This window comes from Ascaphus truei, unplaced genomic scaffold, assembly GCF_040206685.1.
Source record: "Ascaphus truei isolate aAscTru1 unplaced genomic scaffold, aAscTru1.hap1 HAP1_SCAFFOLD_1257, whole genome shotgun sequence".
Taxonomy (NCBI): Eukaryota; Metazoa; Chordata; class Amphibia; order Anura; family Ascaphidae; genus Ascaphus; species Ascaphus truei.
Genome location: NW_027454130.1, coordinates 15,539 through 43,315, shown reverse-complemented (window position 1 = coordinate 43,315; position 27,777 = coordinate 15,539). Strand labels below are relative to the sequence as shown.

Genomic DNA, 27,777 nt, shown 5'->3' with positions numbered 1-27,777 from the left:
TTTTCCTTCTATCTCCCTTTCCTTTTCTCTCCCTTTTCTCTCCCCTTTCTCTCCCCTTTCTCTCCCTTTTCTCTCCCTTTTCTCTCCCTTTTCTCTCCCTTTTCTCTCCCTTTTGCTTTTCTCTCCCTTTTCCTTTTCTCTCCCTTTTCCTTTTCTCTCCCTTTTCCTTTTCTCTCCCTTTTCCTTTTCTCTCCCTTTTCCTTTTCTCTCCCTTTTCCTTTTCTCTCCCTTTTCCTTTTCTCTCCCTTTTCCTTTTCTCTCCCTTTTCCTTTTCTCTCCCTTTTCCTTTTCTCTCCCTTTTCCTTTTCTCTCCCTCTCCCTTCTCTCTCCCTCTCCCTTCTCTGTCCCTCCTCTCACACTTGTCACTCCCTTCTCTCTCCCTCTCCCTTCTCTCTCCCTCTCCCTTCTCTCTCCCTCTCCCTTCTCTCAAATTTTTTCTCTCTTACTGCCACTCTATCTCTTTCATTTCAACCCGTCTCTTGCTCTCACACACATTTCTTTCTTCCACTTCTCTCTCTCTCTTTCTTTCTCACACCGTCTCTTTCTCTCCCTGCTCTCTATTACTCTCCCTGACTAGCATCCCTGCTCCTTCTAAATCACCTGTATTTTACTCTCACAAATGTCCTTTCTTTCTCTCTCTCTCTCAAGGACTACCACTCTCCCCTCTCTCTCACAAACCCCTCTCTCACTCAGTCTAAGCATCGTTTATTTAGTCCATCAGTGAAAGAGGGTCCTCAACTGCATTGCTCTAAAGGGGATTGCATTATATTTTTTCACTTATCTTGGGTAAAATTTATTTGCAGTATGAAAATAGGTAAGTTCGTCTATCAAGATGCTGTTCACAAAGGACATACAAACAAGGAGGTAAGTAGTAGAGGTAAGTGAGTACACCTACACAATGCATTGCTTTTATCTCTCAGGATATAAAGCTTTGAGTTGATTTCTCTCCCTTTACACGAGTGTGCCCTTTTAGAGTCAGGCAGTGAACTCTTCGCTACTGTCCCATCTGCAGCGCTAGCTCGACTGTAAATTGGGGGAAGAAAGCATACCCCTTTACGGACGATAGACAGTAGTGCTTCTTCACTCCTAGCATACGGCAGAGGAGAAGCTCCGCTCTGTACAAAATGGATCTAGTCCTCAATGTCCAAGTACTTAGTAGTGAGGTAAAAGCTAGCTCTTTACCTCTAAGGGTGCCTCTCGCTAACATGCAACGAATGCAAGAGTTTTCAAATTTTTGAATGACTAACTGCATATAAATGCAACATGTCAATTGGATAGGGAATAGAATATATACAACAAAATAGAAAGGGCAGGCTCACAGACTGATTCCATGCCCTCCCTCACCTGCTCTTACCCTCCTTGACCCATGTTCACTATAACCCACCACCTCATCCACCTTCACCCACCCACCATTGCCCATTCACCAACACCTTCACTCACCCACACCTTCACTCATCCACTTTCAACCTACCTCACCTACATTCACCAACCTTTAACCCCACCTAAACACACCCTCCCTCTTCCACCTTAATCATCACCCTCCCTTACCCACGTTTACTCTACCTTACTGGCCTCAACCTTACCTACAAAGCCTCCTATACCCATATTAACCATCCCTCACCCACCTTCAACATCACCTTCCCAAACCCTCCTTCACCCAACCTCCCTCACCCACCTTCTACCCTCCATCATCCATATTAAAATTCACCTTCACCACCCTTACCTGCACACCCATACCCAGCCTCACCCTTGCCCACTCACCCATACCTTAACTGACCCACACTTTTTTCACCCACCTTCATCCTCACCCTCCCAAACACATTTACTCACCCTCCCTAATCCACCTACAACACCACCTACCCACTCTCTTCATCATCCACCTTCCCTCACAAACCTTCAACCTCCCTTACCCACACCCACCATACATCCCTAAACCTCCCTCACCCACCTACCCACAACCTCCCTCACCTGCTTACCCACTTACACTTTTTCTTACCACACTTTCAACCCCAAACCACACCCTCCCTAAATTATTCAGAACTTAACTCTCATTGGTCAAGTGTGACTAAATGAGTCACATAACTAAAAATGTTCTATTCTTTTTTAACCAAACACAAATACAAAAATAATCATAAGGGTCAACCCTAACTTTGAACACTAACCCTAACTCTTCTCTGATTGGTTAGTACCCAAATGAGTCACATACCTAAATTTTCGTATTCCCCTATAACCCTGGGACAAACAAAAATAGAAAAATAATCCTAAGTGTCAACCCTAACTTTCAACCCTAACTTTCAACCCTAACTTTCAACCCTAACTTTCAACCCTAACTTTCAACCCTAACTTTCAACCCTAACTTTCAACCCTAACTTTCAACCCTAACTTTCAACCCTAACTCTTCTCTGATTGGTTAGTACCCAAATGAGTCACATACCTAAATTTTCGTATTCCCCTATAACCCTGGGCCAAACAAAAATAGAAAAATAATCCTAACTGTCAACCCTAACTTTCAACCCTAACTTTCAACCCTAACTTTCAACCCTAACTTTCAACCCTAACTTTCAACCCTAACTCTTCTCTGATTGGTTAGTACCCAAATGAGTCACATACCTAAATTTTCGTATTCCCCTATAACCCTGGGCCAAACAAAAATAGAAAAATAATCCTAAGTGTCAACCCTAACTTTCAACCCTAACTTTCAACCCTAACTTTCAACCCTAACTTTCAACCCTAACTTTCAACCCTAACTTTCAACCCTAACTTTCAACCCTAACTTTCAACCCTAACTCTTCTCTGATTGGTTAGTACCCAAATGAGTCACATACCTAAATTTTCGTATTCCCCTATAACCCTAACCCTAACCCTAACCCTAACCCTAACCCTAACTCTTCTCTGATTGGTTAGTACCCAAATGAGTCACATACCTAAATTTTCGTATTCCCCTATAACCCTGGGCCAAACAAAAATAGAAAAATAATCCTAAGTGTCAACCCTAACTTTCAACCCTAACTTTCAACCCTAACTTTCAACCCTAACTTTCAACCCTAACTCTTCTCTGATTGGTTAGTACCCAAATGAGTCTTACCTAAATTTTCGTATTCCCCTATAACCCTGGGCCAAACAAAAATAGAAAAATAATCCTAACTATCAACCCTAACTTTCAACCCTAACTTTCAACCCTAACTTTCAACCCTAACTTTCAACCCTAACTTTCAACCCTAACTCTTCTCTGATTGGTTAGTACCCAAATGAGTCACATACCTAAATTTTCGTATTCCCCTTTAACCCTGGGCCAAACAAAAATAGAAAAATAATCCTAAGTGTCAACCCTAACTTTCAACCCTAACTTTCAACCCTAACTTTCAACCCTAACTTTCAACCCTAACTCTTCTCTGATTGGTTAGTACCCAAATGAGTCACATACCTAAATTTTCGTATTCCCCTATAACCCTAACCCTAACCCTAACCCTAACCCTAACCCTAACCCTAACCCTAACTTTCAACCCTAACTCTTCTCTGATTGGTTAGTACCCAAATGAGTCACATACCTAAATTTTCGTATTCCCCTATAACCCTGGGCCAAACAAAAATAGAAAAATAATCCTAAGTGTCAACCCTAACTTTCAACCCTAACTTTCAACCCTAACTTTCAACCCTAACTTTCAACCCTAACTCTTCTCTGATTGGTTAGTACCCAAATGAGTCACATACCTAAATTTTCGTATTCCCCTATAACCCTGGGCCAAACAAAAATAGAAAAATAATCCTAACTTTCAACCCTAACTTTCAACCCTAACTTTCAACCCTAACTTTCAACCCTAACTTTCAACCCTAACTCTTCTCTGATTGGTTAGTACCCAAATGAGTCACATACCTAAATTTTCGTATTCCCCTATAACCCTGGGCCAAACAAAAATAGAAAAATAATCCTAAGTGTCAACCCTAACTTTCAACCCTAACTTTCAACCCTAACTTTCAACCCTAACTCTTCTCTGATTGGTTAGTACCCAAATGAGTCACATACCTAAATTTTCGTATTCCCCTATAACCCTGGGCCAAACAAAAATAGAAAAATAATCCTAACTTTCAACCCTAACTTTCAACCCTAACTTTCAACCCTAACTTTCAACCCTAACTTTCAACCCTAACTTTCAACCCTAACTCTTCTCTGATTGGTTAGTACCCAAATGAGTCACATACCTAAATTTTCGTATTCCCCTATAACCCTGGGCCAAACAAAAATAGAAAAATAATCCTAACTTTCAACCCTAACTTTCAACCCTAACTTTCAACCCTAACTTTCAACCCTAACTTTCAACCCTAACTTTCAACCCTAACTCTTCTCTGATTGGTTAGTACCCAAATGAGTCACATACCTAAATTTTCGTATTCCCCTATAACCCTGGGCCAAACAAAAATAGAAAAATAATCCTAAGTGTCAACCCTAACTTTCAACCCTAACTTTCAACCCTAACTTTCAACCCTAACTTTCAACCCTAACTCTTCTCTGATTGGTTAGTACCCAAATGAGTCACATACCTAAATTTTCGTATTCCCCTATAACCCTGGGCCAAACAAAAATAGAAAAATAATCCTAAGTGTCAACCCTAACTTTCAACCCTAACTTTCAACCCTAACTTTCAACCCTAACTTTCAACCCTAACTCTTCACTGATTGGTTAGTACCCAAATGAGTCACATACCTAAATTTTCGTATTCCCCTATAACCCTGGGCCAAACAAAAATAGAAAAATAATCCTAAGTGTCAACCCTAACTTTCAACCCTAACTTTCAACCCTAACTCTTCTCTGATTGGTTAGTACCCAAATGAGTCACATACCTAAATTTTCGTATTCCCCTATAACCCTGGGCCAAACAAAAATAGAAAAATAATCCTAAGTGTCAACCCTAACTTTCAACCCTAACTTTCAACCCTAACTTTCAACCCTAACTTTCAACCCTAACTTTCAACCCTAACTTTCAACCCTAACTCTTCTCTGATTGGTTAGTACCCAAATGAGTCACATACCTAAATTTTCGTATTCCCCTATAACCCTGGGCCAAACAAAAATAGAAAAATAATCCTAAGTGTCAACCCTAACTTTCAACCCTAACTTTCAACCCTAACTTCAACCCTAACTTTCAACCCTAACTTTCAACCCTAACTTTCAACCCTAACTCTTCTCTGATTGGTTAGTACCCAAATGAGTCACATAGCTAAATTTTCGTATTCCCCTATAACCCTGGGCCAAACAAAAATAGAAAAATAATCCTAAGTGTCAACCCTAACTTTCAACCCTAACTTTCAACCCTAACTTTCAACCCTAACTTTCAACCCTAACTCTTCTCTGATTGGTTAGTACCCAAATGAGTCACATACCTAAATTTTCGTATTCCCCTATAACCCTAACCCTAACCCTAACCCTAACCCTAACCCTAACCCTAACCCTAACCCTAACACCCTAACCCTAATACCCTAACCCTAATACCCTAACCCTAATACCCTAACCCTAACCCTAACCCTAACCCTAACCCTAACCCTAACCCTAATACCCTAACCCTAACCCTAACCCTAACCCTAACCCTAACCCTAACCCTAATACCCTAACCCTAACCCTAACCCTAACCCTAACCCTAACCCTAACCCTAACCCTAACCCTAATACCCTAACCCTAACCCTAACCCTAACCCTAACCCTAACCCTAACCCTAAGTGTCAACCCTAACTTTCAACCCTAACTTTCAACCCTAACTTTCAACCCTAACTTTCAACCCTAACTCTTCTCTGATTGGTTAGTACCCAAATGAGTCACATACCTAAATTTTCGTATTCCCCTATAACCCTAACCCTAACCCTAACCCTAACCCTAACCCTAACCCTAACTTTCAACCCTAACTTTCAACCGTAACTTTCAACCCTAACTTTTCTCTGATTGGTTAGTACCCAAATGAGTCACATACCTACATTTTCGTATTCCCCTATAACCCTAACCCTAACCCTAACCCTAACCCTAACCCTAATACCCTAATACCCTAACCCTAACCCTAACCCTAATACCCTAACCCTAACCCTAACCCTAACCCTAACCCTAACCCTAACCCTAATTTTCGTATTCCCCTATAACCCTAACCCTAACCCTAACCCTAACCCTAACCCTAACCCTAACTTTCAACCCTAACCCTAACCCTAACCCTAACTTTCAACCCTAACTTTCAACCCTAACTTTCAACCCTAACTCTTCTCTGATTGGTTAGTACCCAAATGAGTCACATACCTAAATTTTCGTATTCCCCTATAACCCTGGGCCAAACAAAAATAGAAAAATAATCCTAAGTGTCAACCCTAACTTTCAACCCTAACTTTCAACCCTAACTTTCAACCCTAACTTTCAACCCTAACTCTTCTCTGATTGGTTAGTACCCAAATGAGTCACATACCTAAATTTTCGTATTCCCCTATAACCCTGGGCCAAACAAAAATAGAAAAATAATCCTAAGTGTCAACCCTAACTTTCAACCCTAACTTTCAACCCTAACTTTCAACCCTAACTCTTCTCTGATTGGTTAGTACCCAAATGAGTCACATACCTAAATTTTCGTATTCCCCTATAACCCTGGGCCAAACAAAAATAGAAAAATAATCCTAAGTGTCAACCCTAACTTTCAACCCTAACTTTCAACCCTAACTTTCAACCCTAACTTTCAACCCTAACTCTTCTCTGATTGGTTAGTACCCAAATGAGTCACATACCTAAATTTTCGTATTCCCCTATAACCCTGGGCCAAACAAAAATAGAAAAATAATCCTAAGTGTCAACCCTAACTTTCAACCCTAACTTTCAACCCTAACTTTCAACCCTAACTCTTCTCTGATTGGTTAGTACCCAAATGAGTCACATACCTAAATTTTCGTATTCCCCTATAACCCTGGGCCAAACAAAAATAGAAAAATAATCCTAAGTGTCAACCCTAACTTTCAACCCTAACTTTCAACCCTAACTTTCAACCCTAACTTTCAACCCTAACTCTTCTCTGATTGGTTAGTACCCAAATGAGTCACATACCTACATTTTCGTATTCCCCTATAACCCTGGGCCAAACAAAAATAGAAAAATAATCCTAAGTGTCAACCCTAACTTTCAACCCTAACTTTCAACCCTAACTTTCAACCCTAACTTTCAACCCTAACTCTTCTCTGATTGGTTAGTACCCAAATGAGTCACATACCTAAATTTTCGTATTCCCCTATAACCCTGGGCCAAACAAAAATAGAAAAATAATCCTAAGTGTCAACCCTAACTTTCAACCCTAACTTTCAACCCTAACTTTCAACCCTAACTTTCAACCCTAACTCTTCTCTGATTGGTTAGTACCCAAATGAGTCACATACCTAAATTTTCGTATTCCCCTATAACCCTGGGCCAAACAAAAATAGAAAAATAATCCTAAGTGTCAACCCTAACTTTCAACCCTAACTTTCAACCCTAACTTTCAACCCTAACTCTTCTCTGATTGGTTAGTACCCAAATGAGTCACATACCTAAATTTTCGTATTCCCCTATAACCCTGGGCCAAACAAAAATAGAAAAATAATCCTAAGTGTCAACCCTAACTTTCAACCCTAACTTTCAACCCTAACTTTCAACCCTAACTCTTCTCTGATTGGTTAGTACCCAAATGAGTCACATACCTAAATTTTCGTATTCCCCTATAACCCTAACCCTAACCCTAACCCTAACGTTTATCTCTATGGCAATGAACAGACCCGCTTATTGCCCCCTGGTCCGACCCCCCAGAGATGGACTCCAACTGGACAAGCACAGTCTCACCAAGTATGTGGAGGGCACTGATCGGATTGACATGTTTCTAAGGAACTTTGAAACGCAGTGCCGGCGGTACGGGGTGCTTCCCCAGCATAGGGTTGCACGCCTGGACCCGCTACTCTCCAGCTTGGCTAAACAGACTTTGATGGCGCTTACAGAGGAGTTTGCTGATGACTATGACCACCTGAAAGAACTTTTGCTGTTTCAGCATGGTTTTACCCCTGAAGCTTACCGGGGTAAGTTCCGGCTGGAGGAGAGGCACCCTCAGGAGACCTATGTCACTTATGTGACCCGCATGGCTTTGTATGGGTTACACTGGGTGGAGGGCTCTGAGGCCAAGACTTACCAACGCCTGCTGGACCTCATCTTTCAGGAGCAGCTCATGCAGCAGTGCCCGCCGGCGGTGAGGGCTTTTGTGTATGATAAAAAGCCCAAGACCTACACCGAGGCGGCGAGGATGGCAGATGACTATGTGGTCAGCCGGTCCCAGATGACCGCCAAGGTACCAGCCAAAGCGGTAACCCCACCGGCGCCGGCCAAGAAAGCTGTGAGTACCCCCCAGTGGACCCAAAAGCCGCCTGCGGGCAGCGGGTCACAGAAGGCGGGAGAGCTCCGGCATGAGCGCCGGTGCTACAATTGCAACAGCACTGGTCACATCAGACCAGATTGCCCGGAACCCCTGCGTTCCAACGGACCCTATCGAGGGCAACGCACCCCAGCTGCAAAGCCGGTAGCCCGCGTGCGGGTGGCTTCCACCAAAGAACCAGGACCGGTCATGGAAACAACTCCCAGCGAGACGTCCCATGTCACCCCTACCCCGGTTTCTTCAGTGCCTACAGCCAGGAGCGGAGGACATCACAGCGCAGACCTGCAGCAGACGGACGGCAGGAGCAAGCATCTCACCCCGGTCACAGTCGGTGACCGGCAAGCAGTTGGCTTACTTGATTCAGGAGCTGCAGTGACCCTGGTCCGACCTGATATGGTCCGGCCAGAGGAATTGATCCCAGGCCCTGGGATACAGATCACTGTGGCTGACGGAGAGCCACGTTTCCTGCAGGTGGCCCGCATTTTTTTGTATTGGGGGGTGGGCAAGGGTGTGCGGGAGGTGGGGGTTTTACCAGGTTTGGATGCTGAAATTCTTTTGGGCAATGACCTGGGACCGATGACCTGCACCTACGACCGTGTGCCCCAGCCCGCTGCAGTGGCGGCGGTTACCCGGAGCCAGACCGCGGCAATGTCGGCGGTGGCCACCCCAGTCCCCCAGCCTTTGGGACCAATGTTAGCGGAGGGCACAGAGGAGCCCAGGGAGGTAAGCCAGGATCAGTTGCAACCACAGGCTGACTTACTGTTCCCCCTTACCGTGTCCCCTTCCCCTGACAATGACATGACTGGGGGGGGGGCAGATTTAGGAGCCCAGTTTAGGGAGGCAGTGAAGGCAGACCCTAACCTGGCCGGCGTGAGACTTCGGGCGTCCGAATCTCAGGCAGGGGAGGGCACTGAGCGCTGCCTATGGCATAAGGGACTCCTATACAGAGAAGAAGGGAACCCGAGAATAGAGAAGGGATTGACCGGTAAGCGACAGCTAGTAGTACCCCAGGGGTACCGACAGCAATTGTTACGGGTAGCTCACTCTATTCCGTTAGCGGGACATCAGGGGGTCACCAGAACGCGAGCCCGGTTATTGCAGCGTTATTTCTGGCCGGGGGCATCCAGGGATGTGGCTGATTTCTGCTGCTCCTGTGATGCCTGCCAGCGAGTAGGTAAGGTGGGCGACCGTGTGAAGGCACCCCTGAGACCCCTACCGATAATAGGGGAACCCTTCCAGAAGGTAGCGGTGGACCTGATAGGACCCCTCATGATTCCAAGCAGGTCAGGGAAGTGCTACATCCTCACGGTGGTGGATTTTGCCACCCGGTACCCTGAGGCGGTAGCGCTGGGCACCATAAGTGCCAAGACAGTGGCAGCAGCTTTGCTGAACATTTTTGCTAGGGTAGGTTTCCCTAGTGAGATCCTAACTGATCAGGGGTCGCAGTTCATGAGTGAACTGTTACATTGTCTCTGGGATGCCTGCGGTGTACAGCACCAGCGCACTACCCCTTACCATCCCCAAACAAACGGATTATGTGAGAGGTTTAATGGTACCCTGAAGCAGATGCTTCGGACCTTTATAGAGGCGGAGGGGAAAGACTGGGAGATTCACCTGCAGCACTTGCTGTTTGCATACCGAGAGGTACCGCAAGAATCTACAGGCTTCTCCCCCTTCGAGCTACTATATGGCCGCAGGGTACGTGGACCTCTGGACCTCTTCCGTGAGGGATGGGAGGGGGAGACTACTGCTACTGATGCTTCAGTGATCCAGTATGTAGTAGATCTCAGAGACCGGTTAGAGATGCTTATGGGGGTGGCCCAGGACCACCTCAGGGCTGCTCAGACCAAGCAGAAGCAATGGTATGACCAGCAGGCCCGTAGCAGAGAATTCATCCCAGGACAGCAGGTGCTTGTTCTCAAACCCACTCGGGAGAACAAGCTGATGGCTGCCTGGTCGGGACCGTACCCGGTTATCCGAAAGGTGAATGAGTGCAACTATGTTGTACAGGTAGCGCCTGAGAGGCACAAGACATATCACATTAATATGTTAAAGGAATACAGAGCACCGAGTATGGGAGCAGTAATGGCCATTTGTAGCCCACTGCTGGAGGATCCGGCGAGCAATGCTCTGCCTGATCTCCTAGGGGAGGCAAAGCAAGGAAACACTGTTGAGCAGGTAGAGATCGGGGCACAGTTGAGTGCTAGGCAGAAGGGAGAAGCCAGGGACATGCTAGCTCAGTATAGCGCCCTCTTCACTGACATGCCAGGGACCACACATCTCACCAAACACCCAGTACACACAGGGGACCTGCAGCCTCTGCATAAGCACGCTTATAGAGTGTCAGCAGAGGTCAAGACAAGTATGGAGAGAGATTGAGGAGATGCTGACCCTAGGGGTAATTACTCCGTCCCAGAGCCCTTGGGCAAGTCCAGTAGTCCTAGTGCCTAAGAAGGACAAAACCACCCGGTTTTGTGTGGACTACCGGTTGCTCAACGCTGGGACGGTGTCAGATGCTTACCCCATGCCCCGCATGGATGAGTTACTAGATGAACTCGCGGGGGCAAAGTATCTGACCACCATGGATCTGAGCAAAGGCTACTGGCAGATTCCCCTGACCCTGGAGGCTAGGGAGAAGTCAGCATTCATCACTCCAAGTGGCCTCTATGAGTTTTTGGTGATGCCATTTGGGATGAAGAATGCCCCGGCTACCTTCCAACGCCTGGTCAATAGGTTACTGGAAGGGATGCAGAGCTATGCCAGGGCTTACTTAGATGACATTGCTGTCTTTAGTAATTCCTGGGAATCCCACATAGGACATGTAGCTGCGGTGCTGGATAGAATCAGGGAGGCTGGGCTTACCTTAAAACCCACTAAGTGTATGGTAGGTATGGCAGAAGTCCTGTACTTAGGGCACAGGGTGGGTGGAGGGCATTTCAAGCCAGAGCCAGCCAAGGTAGAAGCCATAGTTCAGTGGCCTGTTCCAAAAACCAAGAAACAGGTCATGGCCTTTTTGGGCACCGCAGGGTACTACAGGAAATTTGTCCCACAGTACAGCGCCGTGGCCAAACCCCTGACTGATCTGACTAAGAAGCAACTGCCTGTGCTTATTACCTGGTCTCCTGCCTGTGAAACTGCTTTCCAGGCACTGAAAGCTGCGCTTGCTGAGGCCCCCATCCTGGCTGCCCCAGATTATACCAAGCATTTTCTTATTCAGACTGATGCCTCAGACTTTGGTGTGGGGGCTGTGTTGAGCCAGGTGGGGGACGACGGCAAAGAGCACCCTGTGGTGTATCTCAGTCGCAAACTGCTCCCCAGGGAGGTGGCATATGCCACCATTGAAAAGGAGTGCTTGGCCATTGTGTGGGCACTCAAAAAGCTCCAGCCCTATGTCTATGGGAGGGCTTTCACGGTCATTACCGACCACAATCCCCTGAGCTGGCTACAGAGGGTATCAGGGGAAAATGCCAAACTGCTGAGATGGAGCTTGGCTTTGCAAGAATTTGAATTCACCATTCAGCACAAAAAGGGTAGTGAAAACAGCAATGCTGATGGACTTTCACGCCAGGACTATCCCTCTGAGACTGAATTCATTAATGGTGCCAGCAGTGCCCCACTCCCCGTCAGGGCCAGTGGGCCACAGGACACGCATTAAGAAGGGGAGGTGTAGAGGGAGAGAGGGGGTGGCCCGGTATTAAAGGGGTTGCACCCCATTTGGCCACCCCTGACCGCACCAGGGAGACAAGGGGTTAACTGGGCTGAGGTCCAGAAATGTGATGTAACCCTTGTTATGACATGTAAATGTATTTTCCCCTGTTCCATTGTAATGTCTGGTTACTCAGTGTTTGCATCACACACACACTAGAATCCATCCGGGAGCACAAGGGTTAATAATTCTTTAATGATTATAGCTCTTTGTGTAAGTTTCCCGCCTTTTCGGGCACCATTTTGCAGGTCCCCATTGGCCGCCATTAGGGCTCAATGCATTTCAATAGGAATTTGTGCTGTTTTCGTCCTGTTTCCTGTAGTGACCAGCAGGTGGCGTCCGAGAGGGAGAGCGGCGGTTTCCCATTGAAAGTCAATGGGCTCATTGACTTCAATGGAGATGCCTCGAGGTAACCTAGTTGGCTGCCGTCCAGACCGCAAACCGCAAAGCGGATACAATGTCCTTCAAAAGAGCTAAAATCACTGGGTCAAGTTCAACGTCAATTAGCGGGGAAATAAACTGTTTTAGGGCACCTAGGGATAAAATTCTTTTTGCCCCTAGTTCCTAAGCGTCCCCCCACTCGACCACCACCGGGTCCCCGAATCCTGGACCCCCGATAAGGGTCGAACCAGATAGAGCGGGTCGCGCCATAGGCTTTGCCGGCGGCGGCAGAAACGGCTCAGAAAAATGACTAAGTGAGAAATGCTGAATTTTAGGAATCCATATCTCCGGTTCCGGAGGGTTCAGCGGATCAGGGTTTGGGGTATCTGTAGCCACTGCTCCGGCATCGCTGCAGAACCATCCTTGACCCGCTTGGACCAACCCGACGGAGTATGGACCCCCTTGAAGTTCGGGACTTTTCCCATAAACTTCAATGGCAGAAAACCCCCATTGACTTCAATGGCGGCGATTTACCATTGAAAGTCTATGGCGGAGCTGCCCGTTGTTTTCAATGGGGATTTAGTGAAAAGCTGAGATTTCTTTTTCAATGGAGATTTTTGTATTAAAATGATTTAATGTGCATTGGTGTAACTCCGGTTTCTTAGGTCGTAGCAAGTCGCTTTTTGGACCATATGGTGTCCCAGTTCTGGCAATGCGAACTGGGAAGTTTGGACCTGCTAAACCTAACGGAACCGGATATTTTAATACGTTTATGTTTTATGCTTAATAGTGTATCTTAAGGTATGGACAAAGACCCAGAAGAGATTCTTTTGGGCCATAAGGTAGCAGATGGCCCTGGGGACGCCGCTATGTCTAGGATTTAAGTGCTGTTCAAAGAGTTTTATCACCCTCACTGTTTATCCGAAGCCCAAACCAGGGCAGGTCTTAAGTGTTCCAGTTAACACCTTTCAACAAAGGTTTTCCTGCCAGAACTCCAAATGGTAGACTGTCTGGCATTCCTGACGTAAATGTGGGGCTTCAGAAATGAGACCCCCAGAGTTCTACTGCGCATGTGCCAACTAGCAGGGGGGCATGGGTCAGAATGCTTTCCCACGTTAGTGAGTGGCTGGAGGTAATTGGAAACCAATCCCCTGTGCTTAAGGTTAAGAATAGAAGGAGAATGGTTTATAAACTGCTGTCCACCCATATATCCTTTGTCTTCGTTTGCTGATATGGTTACCTGATATCACCTGAATGATTTCCTCACTGCTGAAAGAAATGCTACATCATACTTCTCATTCCCCAACCCTTAAGTAAGTGTACTTCTTGTTCGTTACTGTATTATCTGTTGTGTTCACCTATATTCTAAGGAATAAATACAATTTATTATATCTTAAGCCTCGTTCAGTTCAAACCCAATTATTTTTGTGTAATATTAATAAGCCTGTGGAAGCTATCGTCACAAGGAGGTATTATAGTGTGTATTGTGGGGAGAATTAGTGTGTGTGTTGTTTGGGAGTGATATTCGGGAGGATTGTGTGTGCAGAAGGAAGAATGAGTGAGGGGGGAGTAAGGGAGCAGGATTGAATGAGAGGGGGTCATTGAGTGATAGCGGGGAGGGGAGGGAAGAGTGAGGAGAGTGGGTGTAGGAGGGAGCAGTGCAAGAGACCGTCGGGGGCAGAATACATGGTGAGAAGGGAGGCTGCCTAGAAGCATAAAAATCTACTTCACCACTGTTCTGTACTCTCTTCAATACTCTGTGTTACAGATCTCTCTGGCAAGAAATGGGGTCCAATGGCAAAGACTGCTCTAAATAAGATAGTATAAATGAACACAGAGAGAAATTCCAAAGAGTAACCCAAGAAAATACAAGTGAAATCTAATCGTAAGGTAATTAGTCCCATTAAGTGAAATACATAAAGGAATAGTCCATAAAAAAGCACAAAGGAAAAAAATAGGAGTACTTTATTGTGATGTTACATTTCAGAGAATATAAAATTATAGGAAAACAATTCCACTTTATTCAGAAAACCAGAAAGTCTTGGTCCCAGGTGGACTGAATTTTTATTGCAAATAAGTTCCTTAATACACAAGTAAAGAATATAGTTACTTATTCTATTCTCTACTGTAAGACGTGCCACATTGCCCAATATTTGGGTACAGTGCCCAGATTGTGACCATGCACTACAGAGGTGAGATTCCCCCAACTCCAATTTGCTACACACTCCAAGAGAGATTATTGTGATCAGAGGTGGAATGAGAGGGGTGAGAAGGGTCGCTGCCCAGGGAGTAGCCTGACAGGGGGTACAGAAATCTCTTTTGGTGCATATATTGCGGAGCTGCATTGATTGACTTGTCAATCAGCTCTGCTGCCTATCCCATTGACATCATGATCCGGCACTGTGATCAGCTGCAGCGCTGACCCAGGTGTGTTAGTGCAGCACTTTACAGGGAGGGAACAGAGGTTGTGGATGACAGATGCTGGGGATAGGCCATGAGTACGGGCCAGAGTAAGGTGGAGACTTTCTGTACTCTGCATACAGGACACTGCATGCATGACAGTGTCTGTGTGTGTGTGTGTGTGTGTGTATTCCAAGTGTAAGTGTGCTCTGTAAGTATGCCTGTGTGGCAGGTATAGGGGGGTGGTTCAGCTGGAGGAACTTATCCAGGCACAAAAGCACATAGATGCCCCAGATTATACCACCCCAAATGCTGATAATATCCTGCTGCACTTTACAGAAGATGATGCAGATGTCAGTGGGTGGTGGGTTCATTAAATCCATCCATCATATCATAGCCACACTGTGCATATGATGTACTGAATCAATCACAGGAAGACATCTCCATGGTAGGGGTAGAAGTTAACAGAATATGTCCAGCACTGTGGTGTGTAGCCCATAAATAATAATTGTGCACATTACAGAACATACTTGCAACTGCAAGATCATTTTGCTGCTTGTAGTGTTTGCTCTTGTCCTGTGCAGTGTTGTCGTAGATCCGTCTCTTCAGTGTTCACTGCAATAAAAGTAAGACATTGCATTAATATTACAGAAGTTTGGGAGCTGAAATCCCACTATGCTGCAGACATTTTCCCTTTGCATAAGATTCTTGTGATTATATCTCAATGATGATCAATAACAACTACATCATAACACAGCCGCTCAATACAAAATATGTATTTGCTATCAATGGTCATGGAGGCCAAACGTCACACAATGTACAGATACACTACCGACACACTTTATTGAAGTGTGGTCGGTACCGCAAGCCGGGAAATCTCCCGGCTTGCTAGTGGCCGCCCCTCGGCGTGCCGTGCATCATAGACGCGCGGTCACGCGTCATCGGGAGCGTGCGCCCCCTGCACGCGTGTCCAGGGGCTCCCCGAGGGAGCCCTGGTGTCCCGCGATCGCGGGACAGCGGCAGGGGGTTCCGGGGGACCCGGCGGACCCGGCAGCGGTAGGGAGAGCGCCCCGATCGGAGGGCGCTCTTCCGCTGCTTCGGCGCGCGCCCGTCACACTCGGGCACGCGCCAGGCTACTGCTGCGGCACAGAACGGGCAAATGCTCGAATAAACTGTGCCGCAGCAGTATACTGCTGCGGCCGAGTTTATTCGAGCATTTGCCCGTTCTTGGCCGCAGCAGTAACCTGGCGCGCGCCGGAGGGTGCCGGGCGCACGCCGAAGCAGCGGAGGAGCGCCCTCCGATCGGGGCTTTCTCCCTTCCGGTGCCGGGTCCGTCGGGTCCCCCGGAACCCCCTGCCGCTGTCCCCCACATCGCGGGACACCAGTGCTCCCTCGGGGAGCCCTGGACGCGCGTGCAGGGGGCGCAGGCACCCGATGACGCGTGACCGTGCATCGGTGATGCGCGGCACGCTGAGGGAGTGCGGCTAGCACGCCGGGGCATCCCCCGGCTTGCGGTGCTAGCCGTGCTTCAATAAAACGTGTCGGTAGTGTAGCAAGGATTATTTCTTCCTCTGGTGCATTATGATGGGATGTGTTGTAAGATTCTGCATTATTAGCATCACTGAATCTTTTGGAAACTGAGTAATATTCTATGTTTTAATGCAATATTATGGATGATCAGCCGGTAAAATAAAGCTTACTGTATCTGTAGCCATGCTCTACCCATGATGTGCTGAATCAATGACTGCAGAGTGATTCAGAGTGGTAAACATGACTGGAACACATCTCTGAATAGAGGACAGAACAGCAGTGCAGAGTAGGAGGTGAATGTATCTCAAATGGAAGACTTAGTAGCTGTGTGGGGAGTAGACAGTACAGACTGATCAAATAAATAGTTAAAGGAGTATCTTCAACATTACTTGGCTTTGTTATCAACATTGAAGTTTCTCTTGTTTTTTCTGTTCTTTAAATCACTACTACTGATGCCATGTGTAACCTGTACTGAGAGATATACTCTACTGGCCTAGATGAAACCATATGATGCAAACAGGATTCATCCCACTCCAGATTCATATGATTGCACCACTTCAACCTTTAATAAAACACATAGAACTACAGCAGTGCGCTACTGCACATGTTCTTGTTATGAATGGTAGTAGATGTGGTCCTTGGGTCAATACTTCATACAGCAGCCACACTCTACTCATGATGTATTGAATCAACAAAAACCTGCATGGTACAGATCACAGGAAGGGTAGAGTAGAGGGGAATATGTCCAATGCGAAACCCTTAGCAGCTGGATTGTGTGGAGTCAACAAAACGACAAATACTAAATGAGAAATATACACATTGCTTATCTGTCTCTGTGTAGTCATTTTCCTCCTCTTCAACTGTCTTTCAAAATTTCTCTTCTGACAGAAAAGAAACACATGGCTTCAATATTCACTGTTCTTCCCTCCTGAAATAAAAGTTAAGCATTGCATGGTTATGATCATACATACAATGAACCTTGCGCCAAACCATGTGATCCAAAGTAAATCCACCTCCCTCCCATAGCTGTGTTCCTTCTAGAGCTTCTACCACACAAGTCATTAATGTTCGTGACACTGTACTGCAGTCACAGTCTGCACACAAAGTACTGAATCAATTACATCACACTGAAAAGGCAGTCTACATGATGCAATAGTTAACCATAATAACTCTGTCATGCAAATGACAGGAAAACCTATATGTATATCATTAGGGGAGAGGGGAAAAATAATTAAAAAATAAGTGCGACAAATAAAAACAGATTATAGGAAAGTAAATCCTTGCCCTGGGAACTTTACAATCTAATAGAAATGTTAGAAGACTTAAAGAGAGGCAGCAGTTGGGGGAAGAAGTGCAGTAGATGACAATGCTTGTCCTTATGGTGGGTACAATTAGTAGAAAGCACATCTTGGGAACAATAGTTGTTAGCAGTGACTGTGGGTGTGGGACAGTAGCCACGAGTCAAAGTTTTTGAAATGCTTGATTTAAGTCGTGAATTTTAAGATTGGTCTTACATGTGGGTGGAAGAGGTTATGTTGGCATATACTGAGTGTGAGGAAGTTTCACATGTACGGTGCAGTGATGGAAAATGGTTTCAGGCAAGTGAGAGAACAGTAGAGGTGAAAGAAGTTTACAGGAGACAGTTATGGTTATAGTGCAAGAGACAAGCAAGGGCATAACGAGAGATCAAAGATGATATGCAAGAAGGAGCAGATTAATGGAGAGCCTTAACAAAAAGGTAAGGAGGAGAACTTTGTAGGTGATACAAAAACTTGATGGGATGCCAGGACAGGGATTTAAGGAGATGAGCAGAGACTGTTGTGGGAGAAAGTGAGATAATTCAAGCAGCAGAGTTTTGCATAGGAGAAAGTTGTGAAGCATGGAGGCCTGTTAGTAGTATGTTAAAATAACCTATAGGATAACAGTATACATTGGAGTTTTAGCAGTAGGTTGAGAGGGGAAAGGGAAGATCTTGGCAATATTACAGAGAAAGAGGCAACACATTTTACCCATAGCCGTGCATGTGAATGGAGATGGAATTGAAGAGCCAAATGTTACTCCTATGCAACATGTTTGATGACAAGATAGATGGTAGTACTGTTTACTGTGATGGAGAAAGGGGATAATATGAGCCCAGTGTTAGACATTAAGTTTAAGGCAGTGGAGTGCCATCCATGAGCATATAGCCAGGAGACAACCCAAGAGTAGGGACTGGATTGCAGGAGTGAGAACAGGGGTGGATAGATTTGTGTGTGTATCATCCGCATAGAGATTATATCTAAGGCCAAAAGCATTGATGAAGTCACCAAATGATAGTATGTAGAGAGAAAGAGAGATCTCAGAACAGACCCCTGATGTATACCCACAGACAGATCAATAGAAGACGAAGACATGTTAGCAACAGAGATGGAGAATGTGTGACAGGAAAGTTATGATGAAAACCAGGATAGAACTTTGTTACTGATACCAAGAGAGAGTTTAGAATATGAAGGAGGAGAGTGATTGAGAGCATCAAACGCAGCCGATAGATCAAGTAGGATTAGTAGGGAAAAACCTTGGGAATTAGCTTTAAGCACAGTCTGTAGAACGTGCTGTACGAAAGGCAGGTTGTAAAGGATCCAGGAGGGCATGTGATTTAAGAATGTTGACACTAGCAATTAGAAGGCAAACAGCATGAGGGATACAGAGCGGTAGTTAGTAAGGCACATAGGGTGTAGTTTGTTTCTGACAAAAGGGTGACCGCTACAGGCTTAAAGTAAGAGGGCAAAAATCCAGAGAATAGGGAGAAATTGAAGATGTGGGTGAGAGTGGGGACTAAGAGATGCAGTAAGGTGTGAGGGGATACGATCTAGAGGGCATGTGGTAGAGGGAGAATAGAAGATGATTAGCTTCCAGCTCTGTAAGAGAAGAAAAGGAGTCAAGTGCAGAAGGAGATTTGGGTAGAAGGAGAGAAGGGGGAAGGGACAGAAGGAATCTCCTTTTGGGTGGCATCCACCTTGCCTCTGAAGTAGTCAAATGCTTGAGGAGAAGTGAAGGAAGGATGGCAAGTGGGAGGAGAAGGTCAGTGGAGGGAGTCAAATACAGAGAAAAAAAACAGCGTAAATTAAATTTGAGTGTTGATGAGTGTGGAAAAAAGTAGTGTATTTAGCCCTAGAGAGCAGCTTTATACAGGACAGGAGACATTTTTACTGTAGAAAAATCAAACAAAGTGTGAGATTTCCTCCGTAGGTATTAAGAACAGCGAGTGGAAGTGTGATGAGTGTGTTTGGGAATTTAGCCAAAGGTGTGGGTTAGAGGGATGAGTGTGTCAGAGCCTATAGGGGGCATATAGATAGGAGGATAGCATTGTAAGAGTTAATAAGATTGTTAGTTTAAGCAGAAAGAAAGAGAGAGAAGAGAGAAGAGAGAAGAGAGGTTAGAGTAGATGTCAGAGGAGAGTTTAATTAAGCAGAGGCAAATCAGTGGGACAGGTAAGATGCGGTGAGGGGAATGACTGATTGTGACTGATGAGAGCAGAAGAGGTTATGTACAACTAGAGCCTTGTTAGTAAGAGTGGACATTCCAGAGGGCACAGGAGAAGGGAAGAGAAAAGTAAGGAAAGGAATGTGGATTACATTAGATAGGTTAACACTCTTAGTAGGGAGGCCTGATGTGTATATGAGCCGGTCCAAGATTATAAGAGATATCCCCCAACATCAGCGAGCATAGAAGGAGACACAGAGATAGGTGTAGAGAGAGACAGAGATAGGGATATGTAGAGAGAGAAGGGCGTCAAGAGAATGAGACAGATAGGCGTAGAGAGAGGAGACATAGAGAGAGGGGGCTTTGAGAGGGGGGCGTAGAGAATGAGGGAAGGTGGAAGAGAATAGGATGTGCAGGAGTGCATTTCATTGAGCAGTGCAGAAATAGCTGCAATAGAGGTCTGTACAAATGGTGCTTTGTGTAGACACATGCAAAGGTAGGGGAAGGAAAGTGTATAGAACATGTGGATAAAAGCAGGAGTGTGGAAGTTAGAGAAATTAGAAAAGTTTTACAGAGGAGTGAGGAAACAGTAAACAGAAAGAACAAGAGAGAGGTTACATTGGGATGACGTGCTGTGGTAGAGAGAAATGCTAGGAGAGAGCCTCCAGATATTAGAGGACATGAATTGAGAGAGCAAATGTATAAATCAAAACCGGAGGGGGAGGTATAGCACGAAAGCTTGCACAGCAGTTGATGAAGATTATAGTCTTAAAGTTGCGTGTACCTGTCAGGGCACTCAAGAAGGTCAATGCTCACAAGTGCAGAGTTCATGAAGAAATGCTGAATCCAGTTCCCCTCCAATTTAATATTAATATAACTTTTTCATTCTTCATTACTGCAAAAAGCAAACAAAACAAAACCACATTGCATTACTATTTTCAAAATGGATTGAATGACATATTCAACAGTAACTGTGTGATGCCAATATTGCCTTCTCACTCGTAGGCCAGTACGGTCAGGTACCCAGTACTGATAAAACAATAAGTGCCCGTACTAAGTACCAATATGAATTATAAGGAAATGTAAAATCTCCAGGTCTCTCTCCATCTCTGCAACAGATATATGGATAAGCCCATATTAAGGCATCACGTGACCGGAGCCGTCAATGACTGGGTATACGCAAAGATGCAGGGAGATGCAAAGAAAGGGAGGGAGACAGGGAGAAGATGGGAAACGGAGGGAGGCACTGATGGCAGGCCTCTCTCTTTCACTGGTGCATGCAAGGAGCTGGTCCCAACATCCACAAAGTGTGTGTGTATTATTGGTTGTGTTTTATGGCGGTAGGAGGATAGTGTGTATATTGTGTGTGTGTGTGGGAGTATTATATTGTGTGTAGGGTATTATAGTGTGTATATTATGTTGAGGTGCAGAGGAGAGTGTTAGATTGGGTATCTTGTGTTAGGGGGTATTGTGTATATTGTGTTTAAGACTATAATATTATTGGGGAGATTATTATTGAGGAGGTATTAAAGTGTGTATTGTGGGGAGTATTAGTGTATGTATTATTTGTGGGTGACAGATGCTGTGGGTAGGCCAAGAGTACGGGCCAGACTAAGGTGGAGACTTTCTGTACTCTGCATACAGGACTCTACATGCACTGCAGAGGTGAAATTCCCCCAACTCCAATTTGCTACACTCTCCAAGAGAGAATATTGTGATCAGAGGTGGAAGATGAGCAGGGTCACTGCCCAGGGAGTAGCCTGTCAGGGGGCATGGAAATCTCTTTTGGTGCGTATGTTGCCACATGGCATTGATTGACCGGTCAATTAGCACTGCTTCCTATCACAGTGACATGATCCGGTGCTGTGATCGGTTGCAGCGCTGACCAAGGTGTGTTAGTGCAGCAATTTACAGGGAGGGAACAGAGGTTGTGGGTGACAGATGCTGGGGGTAGGCCAAGAGTACGGGCCAGAGCAAGGTGGAGATATTCTGTACTCTGCATGCCCATCCTGCATGCCCAGGACTCTGCATGCATGCCAGTGGCTGTGGGGTGTGTGTGTGTAGGTATGCCAAGTGTCAGTGTGCATAAGTAAGTGTGCTGTGTGTGTAAGTAAGTTTGCCTGTGTGGCAGGAGGTGTAGGGGGGTGGGGGGCGGGGGGCGGTTCAGCTGGAGGACTTTACCCAGCACAAAAGCACATAGATGCCTCTGATTATATCACCCCAAATGCTGATAATATCCTGCTGTAGATGCACTTTACAGAAGATGATACAGATGTCATCAGTGTTTGGTGGGTTCATTAAATCAATCCATCATATAATAGCCACACTGTGCATATGATGTACTGAATCAGTAACACCAACCACAGGAAGACATCTCCATGGTAGGGGTAGTGTTGAAGTTAACAAAATATGTCCAGCACTGTGGTGTGGAGCCCATACATAATAATTGTGCACATTACCAGAACAACATATTGTCAACTGCATGATCATTTTGCTGCTTGTAGTGTATACTCTTGTCCTGTGCAGTGTTGTAGTAGATCCGTCTCTTCGGTGTTCACTGCAATAAAAGTAAGACATTGCATTAATATTACAGAAGTTTGGGGGCTGAAATCCCACTATGCTAATGACAGTTTCCCTTTGCATAAGATTCTTGTGATTATATCTCAATGATGATCAATAACAACTACATCATAACACAGCTGCTCTATACAGAATATGTATTTGCCATCAATGGTCATGGAGGCAATATGTCACACAATGTACATATATAGCAAGGATTATTTCTTCCTCTGGTGTATTATGATGGGAGGGTGAGATTCTGCATTATCAGCATCAGTAAATCTGTAGGAAACTGAGTGATATTCTATTTTTTAATGCAATATTAGGGTAAAATAAAGCTTGCTGTATCTATAGCCATGCTCTACCCATGATGTGCTGAATCAATGACTGCAGAGCGATTTAGAGTGGTAAACATGACTTGAACTCATCTCTGAATAGAGGGTAGCACAGTAGTGCAGAGTAGAAGGTGAATGTATCTCAAATGGAAACCCTTAGCAGCTGTGTGGGGAGTAGACAGTACAGACTGACCAAGTAAATAGTAAAAAGTAGTAACTTCAACATTACTTGGTTTTGTTCTCCACTCCTGTTTTTCTGTTCTTTAAATCACTAATACTGATGCCATATGTAACCTGTACTGAGAGTTATATACTCTACTGGCCTAGATCAAATTAAATGATGCAAACAGGATCCCTCCCACTCAAGATTCATATGATTGCACCACCTCAACCTTTCATAGCAATAACATAGAACTGCAGCAGTGCGCTACTGCACATGTTCTTGTTATGAATGGTAGTAGATGTGGTCCTTGGGTCAGTACTTCATACTGTAGCCACACTCTATTCATGATGTATTGAATCAACAAAAATCTGCATGGTACAGATCACAGGAAGGGGTGGAGTAGAGGTGAATATGTCCAATGCGAAACCCTTAGCAGCCGGATTTTTTGGAGTCAATAAAACGACAAATACTAAATGAGAAATATACACATTGCTTATCTGTCTCTGTGTAGTCATTTTCCTCCTCTTCAACTGTCCTTCAATTTTCTATTTTGCAAGAAAATGAACACATGGCTTCAATATTCACTTCTGTTCTGCAGTCTTTCCTCTTGAAATAAAAAAGTTAAGCATTGCATTATTATTATTATAATTATTATTGACGATACATACAATGAACCTTGCTCCAAACCATGTGATACAAAGCAAATCCACCTCCCTCCCACAGCTGTGCTCCTTCTAGAGCTTCTACCACACAAGTTATTCATGTCAGTGAAACTGTACTGCAGTCCCGGTCTGCACACAATCTACTGAATCAATGACATCACACTGTGTCACACAATGTCATGCTAACGACAGGAAACAATCTTTGTATATATCTATGTATATATAATAATAATAATAATAATAATAATAATAAAAAAAATAAGACAGGACAGACACTCCTACATTGCAATCAATAGAAAATAACTGGGACAGGCACTTCAAGGATGCATACGGTCCCGGATAAACTGTAGCTACCTATACACGTGTGCCTTGTCTCTAGACTCTGCATATATCTCTATTTATATACCACCCATTGTGTACTCAGCGCTTTACAAGAGAGACCAAAAAGTACAGGAAATTATTATACAATAAGTTCAACAAACAAAAACAGACAATAGGAAAGTAAATCCCTGTCCTGGGTAGTTTACAATCTAAGAGAAATGTAAGGAGACTTACAGAGAGACAACAGGTGGGGGAACAAGTGCAGTAGATGACAATGCTTGTCCTTAATGGTGGGTACTTGTAGTATAAAGCACTTCTTGGGAACAATAGTTAGTGACTGAATGAGTGACAGTAGCAACGAGTAAAAGCTATTGAAATGCTTCATTTAAGTTGTGAATTTTAAGGTTGATCTTAAATGTGGGTGGAAGAGGGTATGTTGGCATATACTGAGTGTGTGTGAGTTTCACAGGTAAATTGATGGGAAAGGGTTTCAGGCAAGAGAGCGAGTGCGCAGTAGAGGTGTAAGAAGTATAATGGAGACAGTTATTAGTAGAGCTTAGGAGACGAGGAAGGGCATAACGAGACCAAAGATGATATGTAGGAAGGAGCAGATGAATAGAGAATAGTGTTGGACTGGGTCCTCAACTATAAAAAAATGGGTAACGGGTACCCGGCCAAAATGAAAGGTTCTACCCGGTCGGGTACACGGTTTGGCACTTACCTTCCGGGTGGCGGTGACATCTAGGATCAGCAGCAGTCCTGTGACGGTGGCAGCATCTGTGGTGTCTTCAGCCGGCGGGGGAGCTGCAGGCTCACAGACACAGCTTACCTGCTTCGGTGCTGTGGAAGTGATTCCTGCAGCTCCCCCCGCCAGGTGAAGACACCTCTGATGCTGCCAACATCAGAGGACTGCTGCTGCTGATCCTAGATGTCTTAGGAAAGGTAAGTATAAAAGATTATTTCCAGCTGCCCTGACATTACCCGACGCCGGGTATTACCCGGCCAAGTCCACTTCTCAGTGGCCGGTTTCGAGTAATGTCCGGGTAGCTGGAAATGTGTCGGGTAACGCCGGGTACTCGGTACACCACTAATAGAGAACCTTAACAAAAAGGTAAGGAGGAGAACTTTGTAGGTGATCTGAAACTTGATGGGAAGCAAGGAGAGGGATTTAAGGAGGAGGAGGAGATGAGCAGATACTGTTGTGGGAGAAAGGGAAATTATTCAAGCAGCAGAGTTTTGGATAGATTGCAAATGAGAAAGTTGTGAAGCAGGGAGCCCTGTTAGCAGTATGTTAACCCATACGATAAGGGCATGCATTGGCGTTTTAGCAGTAGATTGACAGAGAAAAGGGCAAATCTTGGAAATATTACAGAGAAAGAATCGACAAACTTTAGCCAGTGTCGTGAATGAAGATGGAAAGGGAAGAGTCAAATGTTACTCCTAGGCAATGTGCTTTCATGACAGGATGATGGTAGTACTGTTTACTGCGATGGAGAAAGGTGATATTAGGCCAGATTTAGGGGGAAATATGAGGAGCTCAGTTTTAGACATTAGGTTTAAGGCAGAAGAGTGTCATCCATGGAGGATATAGCCAGGAGGCGACCCGAAACTAGGAACTAAATTGCAGGAGTGACGGTAGGGTGGATAGGTGTGTGTATCATCTGCATAGAGATGATATCAAGGGACAAAATAGTTGATAAGGTCAACTAGTGATAGTATGTAGTGAGAGAGGTCCCAGAACAGAGTCCTGAGGTATACCAACAGACAAAACAACAGGAGACAAAGACACGTTAGCAACAGAGATGGAGAATGTGTGATGGAGAAGTATGATGAAAACCAGGATATAAGTTTGCTGCGGATACGAAGAAAGAGTTTAGAATATGAATGAGAAGAGTGATTGACAGTATCAAAAGCAGAAGAGAGATCAAGCAGGATTAGTAAGTAAAATGGACCTTGGGAATTTTCTTTATGTACATAATTGGTTACATTGGGAAAGGCAGATTGTGAAGGGCCCAGAGGAGCATGTGATTTAAGAATGTTGATCAAACGGGAGATCACAAGACGTTCTAGCAATTAGGAGGCAAATGGTAGGACGGATACAGGGCGATAGTTAGAAATTCACACAAGGTCAAGGTTATTTTTGAGAATAGGGGTGACCACTGCATGCTTAAAAGGAAGAGTTGAAAGAGCCAAAGGATATGGAGGAATTGAAGATGTGGGTGAGAGTGAGAATATAGGATTGAGAGGGCATGTGGTAGAGGGAGAAGAGAAGATCAGGTTCCAGCTTTGTGACAGGAGAAAAGGAGTCAAGAGTGCAATGAGATCTAGATAGAAAAAGAGAGAGGGGGAAGGGAGAGAACGAATCTACTTGTGGATGGCATCCACCTTGCCTCAAGTGAGCAAAGGCTTGAGGAGAAATAAAGGATGGTTGTTAAGTGGGAGGAGAAAGTCAGTGGTGGGACTCAAATACATAGAAGACAGTGTGAATGAAATTGGAGTGTTGATGAGTGAGGAAAAAGTAGTGTTTGACCTTAAAAAAAGGAGCAGAGTTTTACAGAACAGGACAAAGGTTTAGTGTAGAAAATCAGACTGTGAGATTTCCTCCATAGGTGTTAAGAGCAGCAGTGTGATGTGATGAAGTGTGATGAGAGCGTGCTTGTGAATTAAACCAATGCATGGGTTAGGCTGCGTCTATAGTAAGCACGCAACAGAAGGCAAAGTTAGCGCATGCCTGTCGCTCCAGCAATCCCTGCACTGAGGTCCGAGGCGACGGGGAGGCCCTGCATCGCTCGCACGCACTGTGGACGACCAAGCGTGTGCCCATGATAATCACGGCCTTAGAGGGATGAGTGTGTCAGAGCCTAGAAGGGGCATATAGATGATGGAGGAGGAGGGAGGAGGAGATGATAGCATTGTAAGAGTTAACAAAATAGTTAGTTTAAGCAGAAAGTGAGGAGAGGTTAGAGATAAGGGTAGATGTCAGAGGAGAGAGTTCAATTAAGCTGAGGTATCGAGTAGGACAGGGGTGAGGGGAATGAGAGGTGGTGGATGATGAGAGCAGAAGAGGTCATGTACAAATAGACCTTGTTAGTCAGAGAGCAGTCATTCCAGAGGGCACGTGAGAAGTGAAGAGTAAAGTGAGACATGGAATGTGGATTACATTAGATGGGTTAATACGCTTAGCAGGGAGGTGGAGAGAGAGAGGCAAGAGGCAGAGAGTGGTGCAGGGGTTGAGGAAGAGATGTTGCATGTACCTTATCAGAACATTAAAGAACATCAATTCACACTGGTGCAGAGTTGATGATGAATCCAGTTCACCTCCAATTCAATTTTAACAGAAATGTTTCATTCTTCATTACTGAAAAAAAAGAAAAGTAAAAAACATTTCATTACTATTTTCAAAATGGATTGAATTCCCCCAACAATGACTATGTGTTACCAATATATCCCTCTCAGTCCCACTGCAGCATATACTGTACCAGTGTGAAAGTAGGAAGGTACACAGTACCGGTAAAACAATACGTGCCGGTACTATGCACCATATGAATTATAAGGGGATGTAAATCTCCCAGTCTCTCTCCATATCCGCAACAGAGCGGGCTCCGGTCAGTGGCATGGATGCCCATATATGGGTATGCTCATATTTGGGCATCCCATGTCACTGACCGGAGCCGGCTCTGAGTATAGGGATATATGCGGAGACGCAGAGGTGCAAGGAAATGGGAGGAGGCACGGTGAGAAACAGGGAGAGACCACAGGAAGATAGAGGGCAACAACTTCCACAAGGTACTTGTATGGGTAGAATTGTTTGTATTTTGTGCAGAGGGGGTAATTTCAGATAAAATACAATT

At 44.9% G+C, this 27,777-nt stretch overlaps 2 long non-coding RNA genes across 13 annotated transcripts in view; both read right to left on the bottom strand.

The window, feature by feature from the left end:
- Window positions 1-27,777, bottom strand: part of LOC142475501 (uncharacterized) — a 96,695-nt gene that overhangs the window by 53,645 nt on the left and 15,273 nt on the right. For 11 of the 12 annotated variants that reach the window (XR_012790979.1, XR_012790978.1, XR_012790986.1 and 8 more), the window contains one exon: window positions 27,181-27,284. The exons of the other annotated variant lie outside the window; for it this stretch is intronic. This is a non-coding gene — a long non-coding RNA (uncharacterized LOC142475501). The remainder of the gene's footprint in view (window positions 1-27,180; window positions 27,285-27,777) is intronic. 12 annotated transcript variants of the gene reach the window in all.
- Window positions 14,441-17,096, bottom strand: LOC142475504 (uncharacterized). Its single transcript, XR_012790990.1, has 2 exons — window positions 16,595-17,096; window positions 14,441-15,509 (listed from the first exon to the last, which is right to left on the bottom strand). It is a non-coding gene; the product is annotated as an uncharacterized LOC142475504 (long non-coding RNA).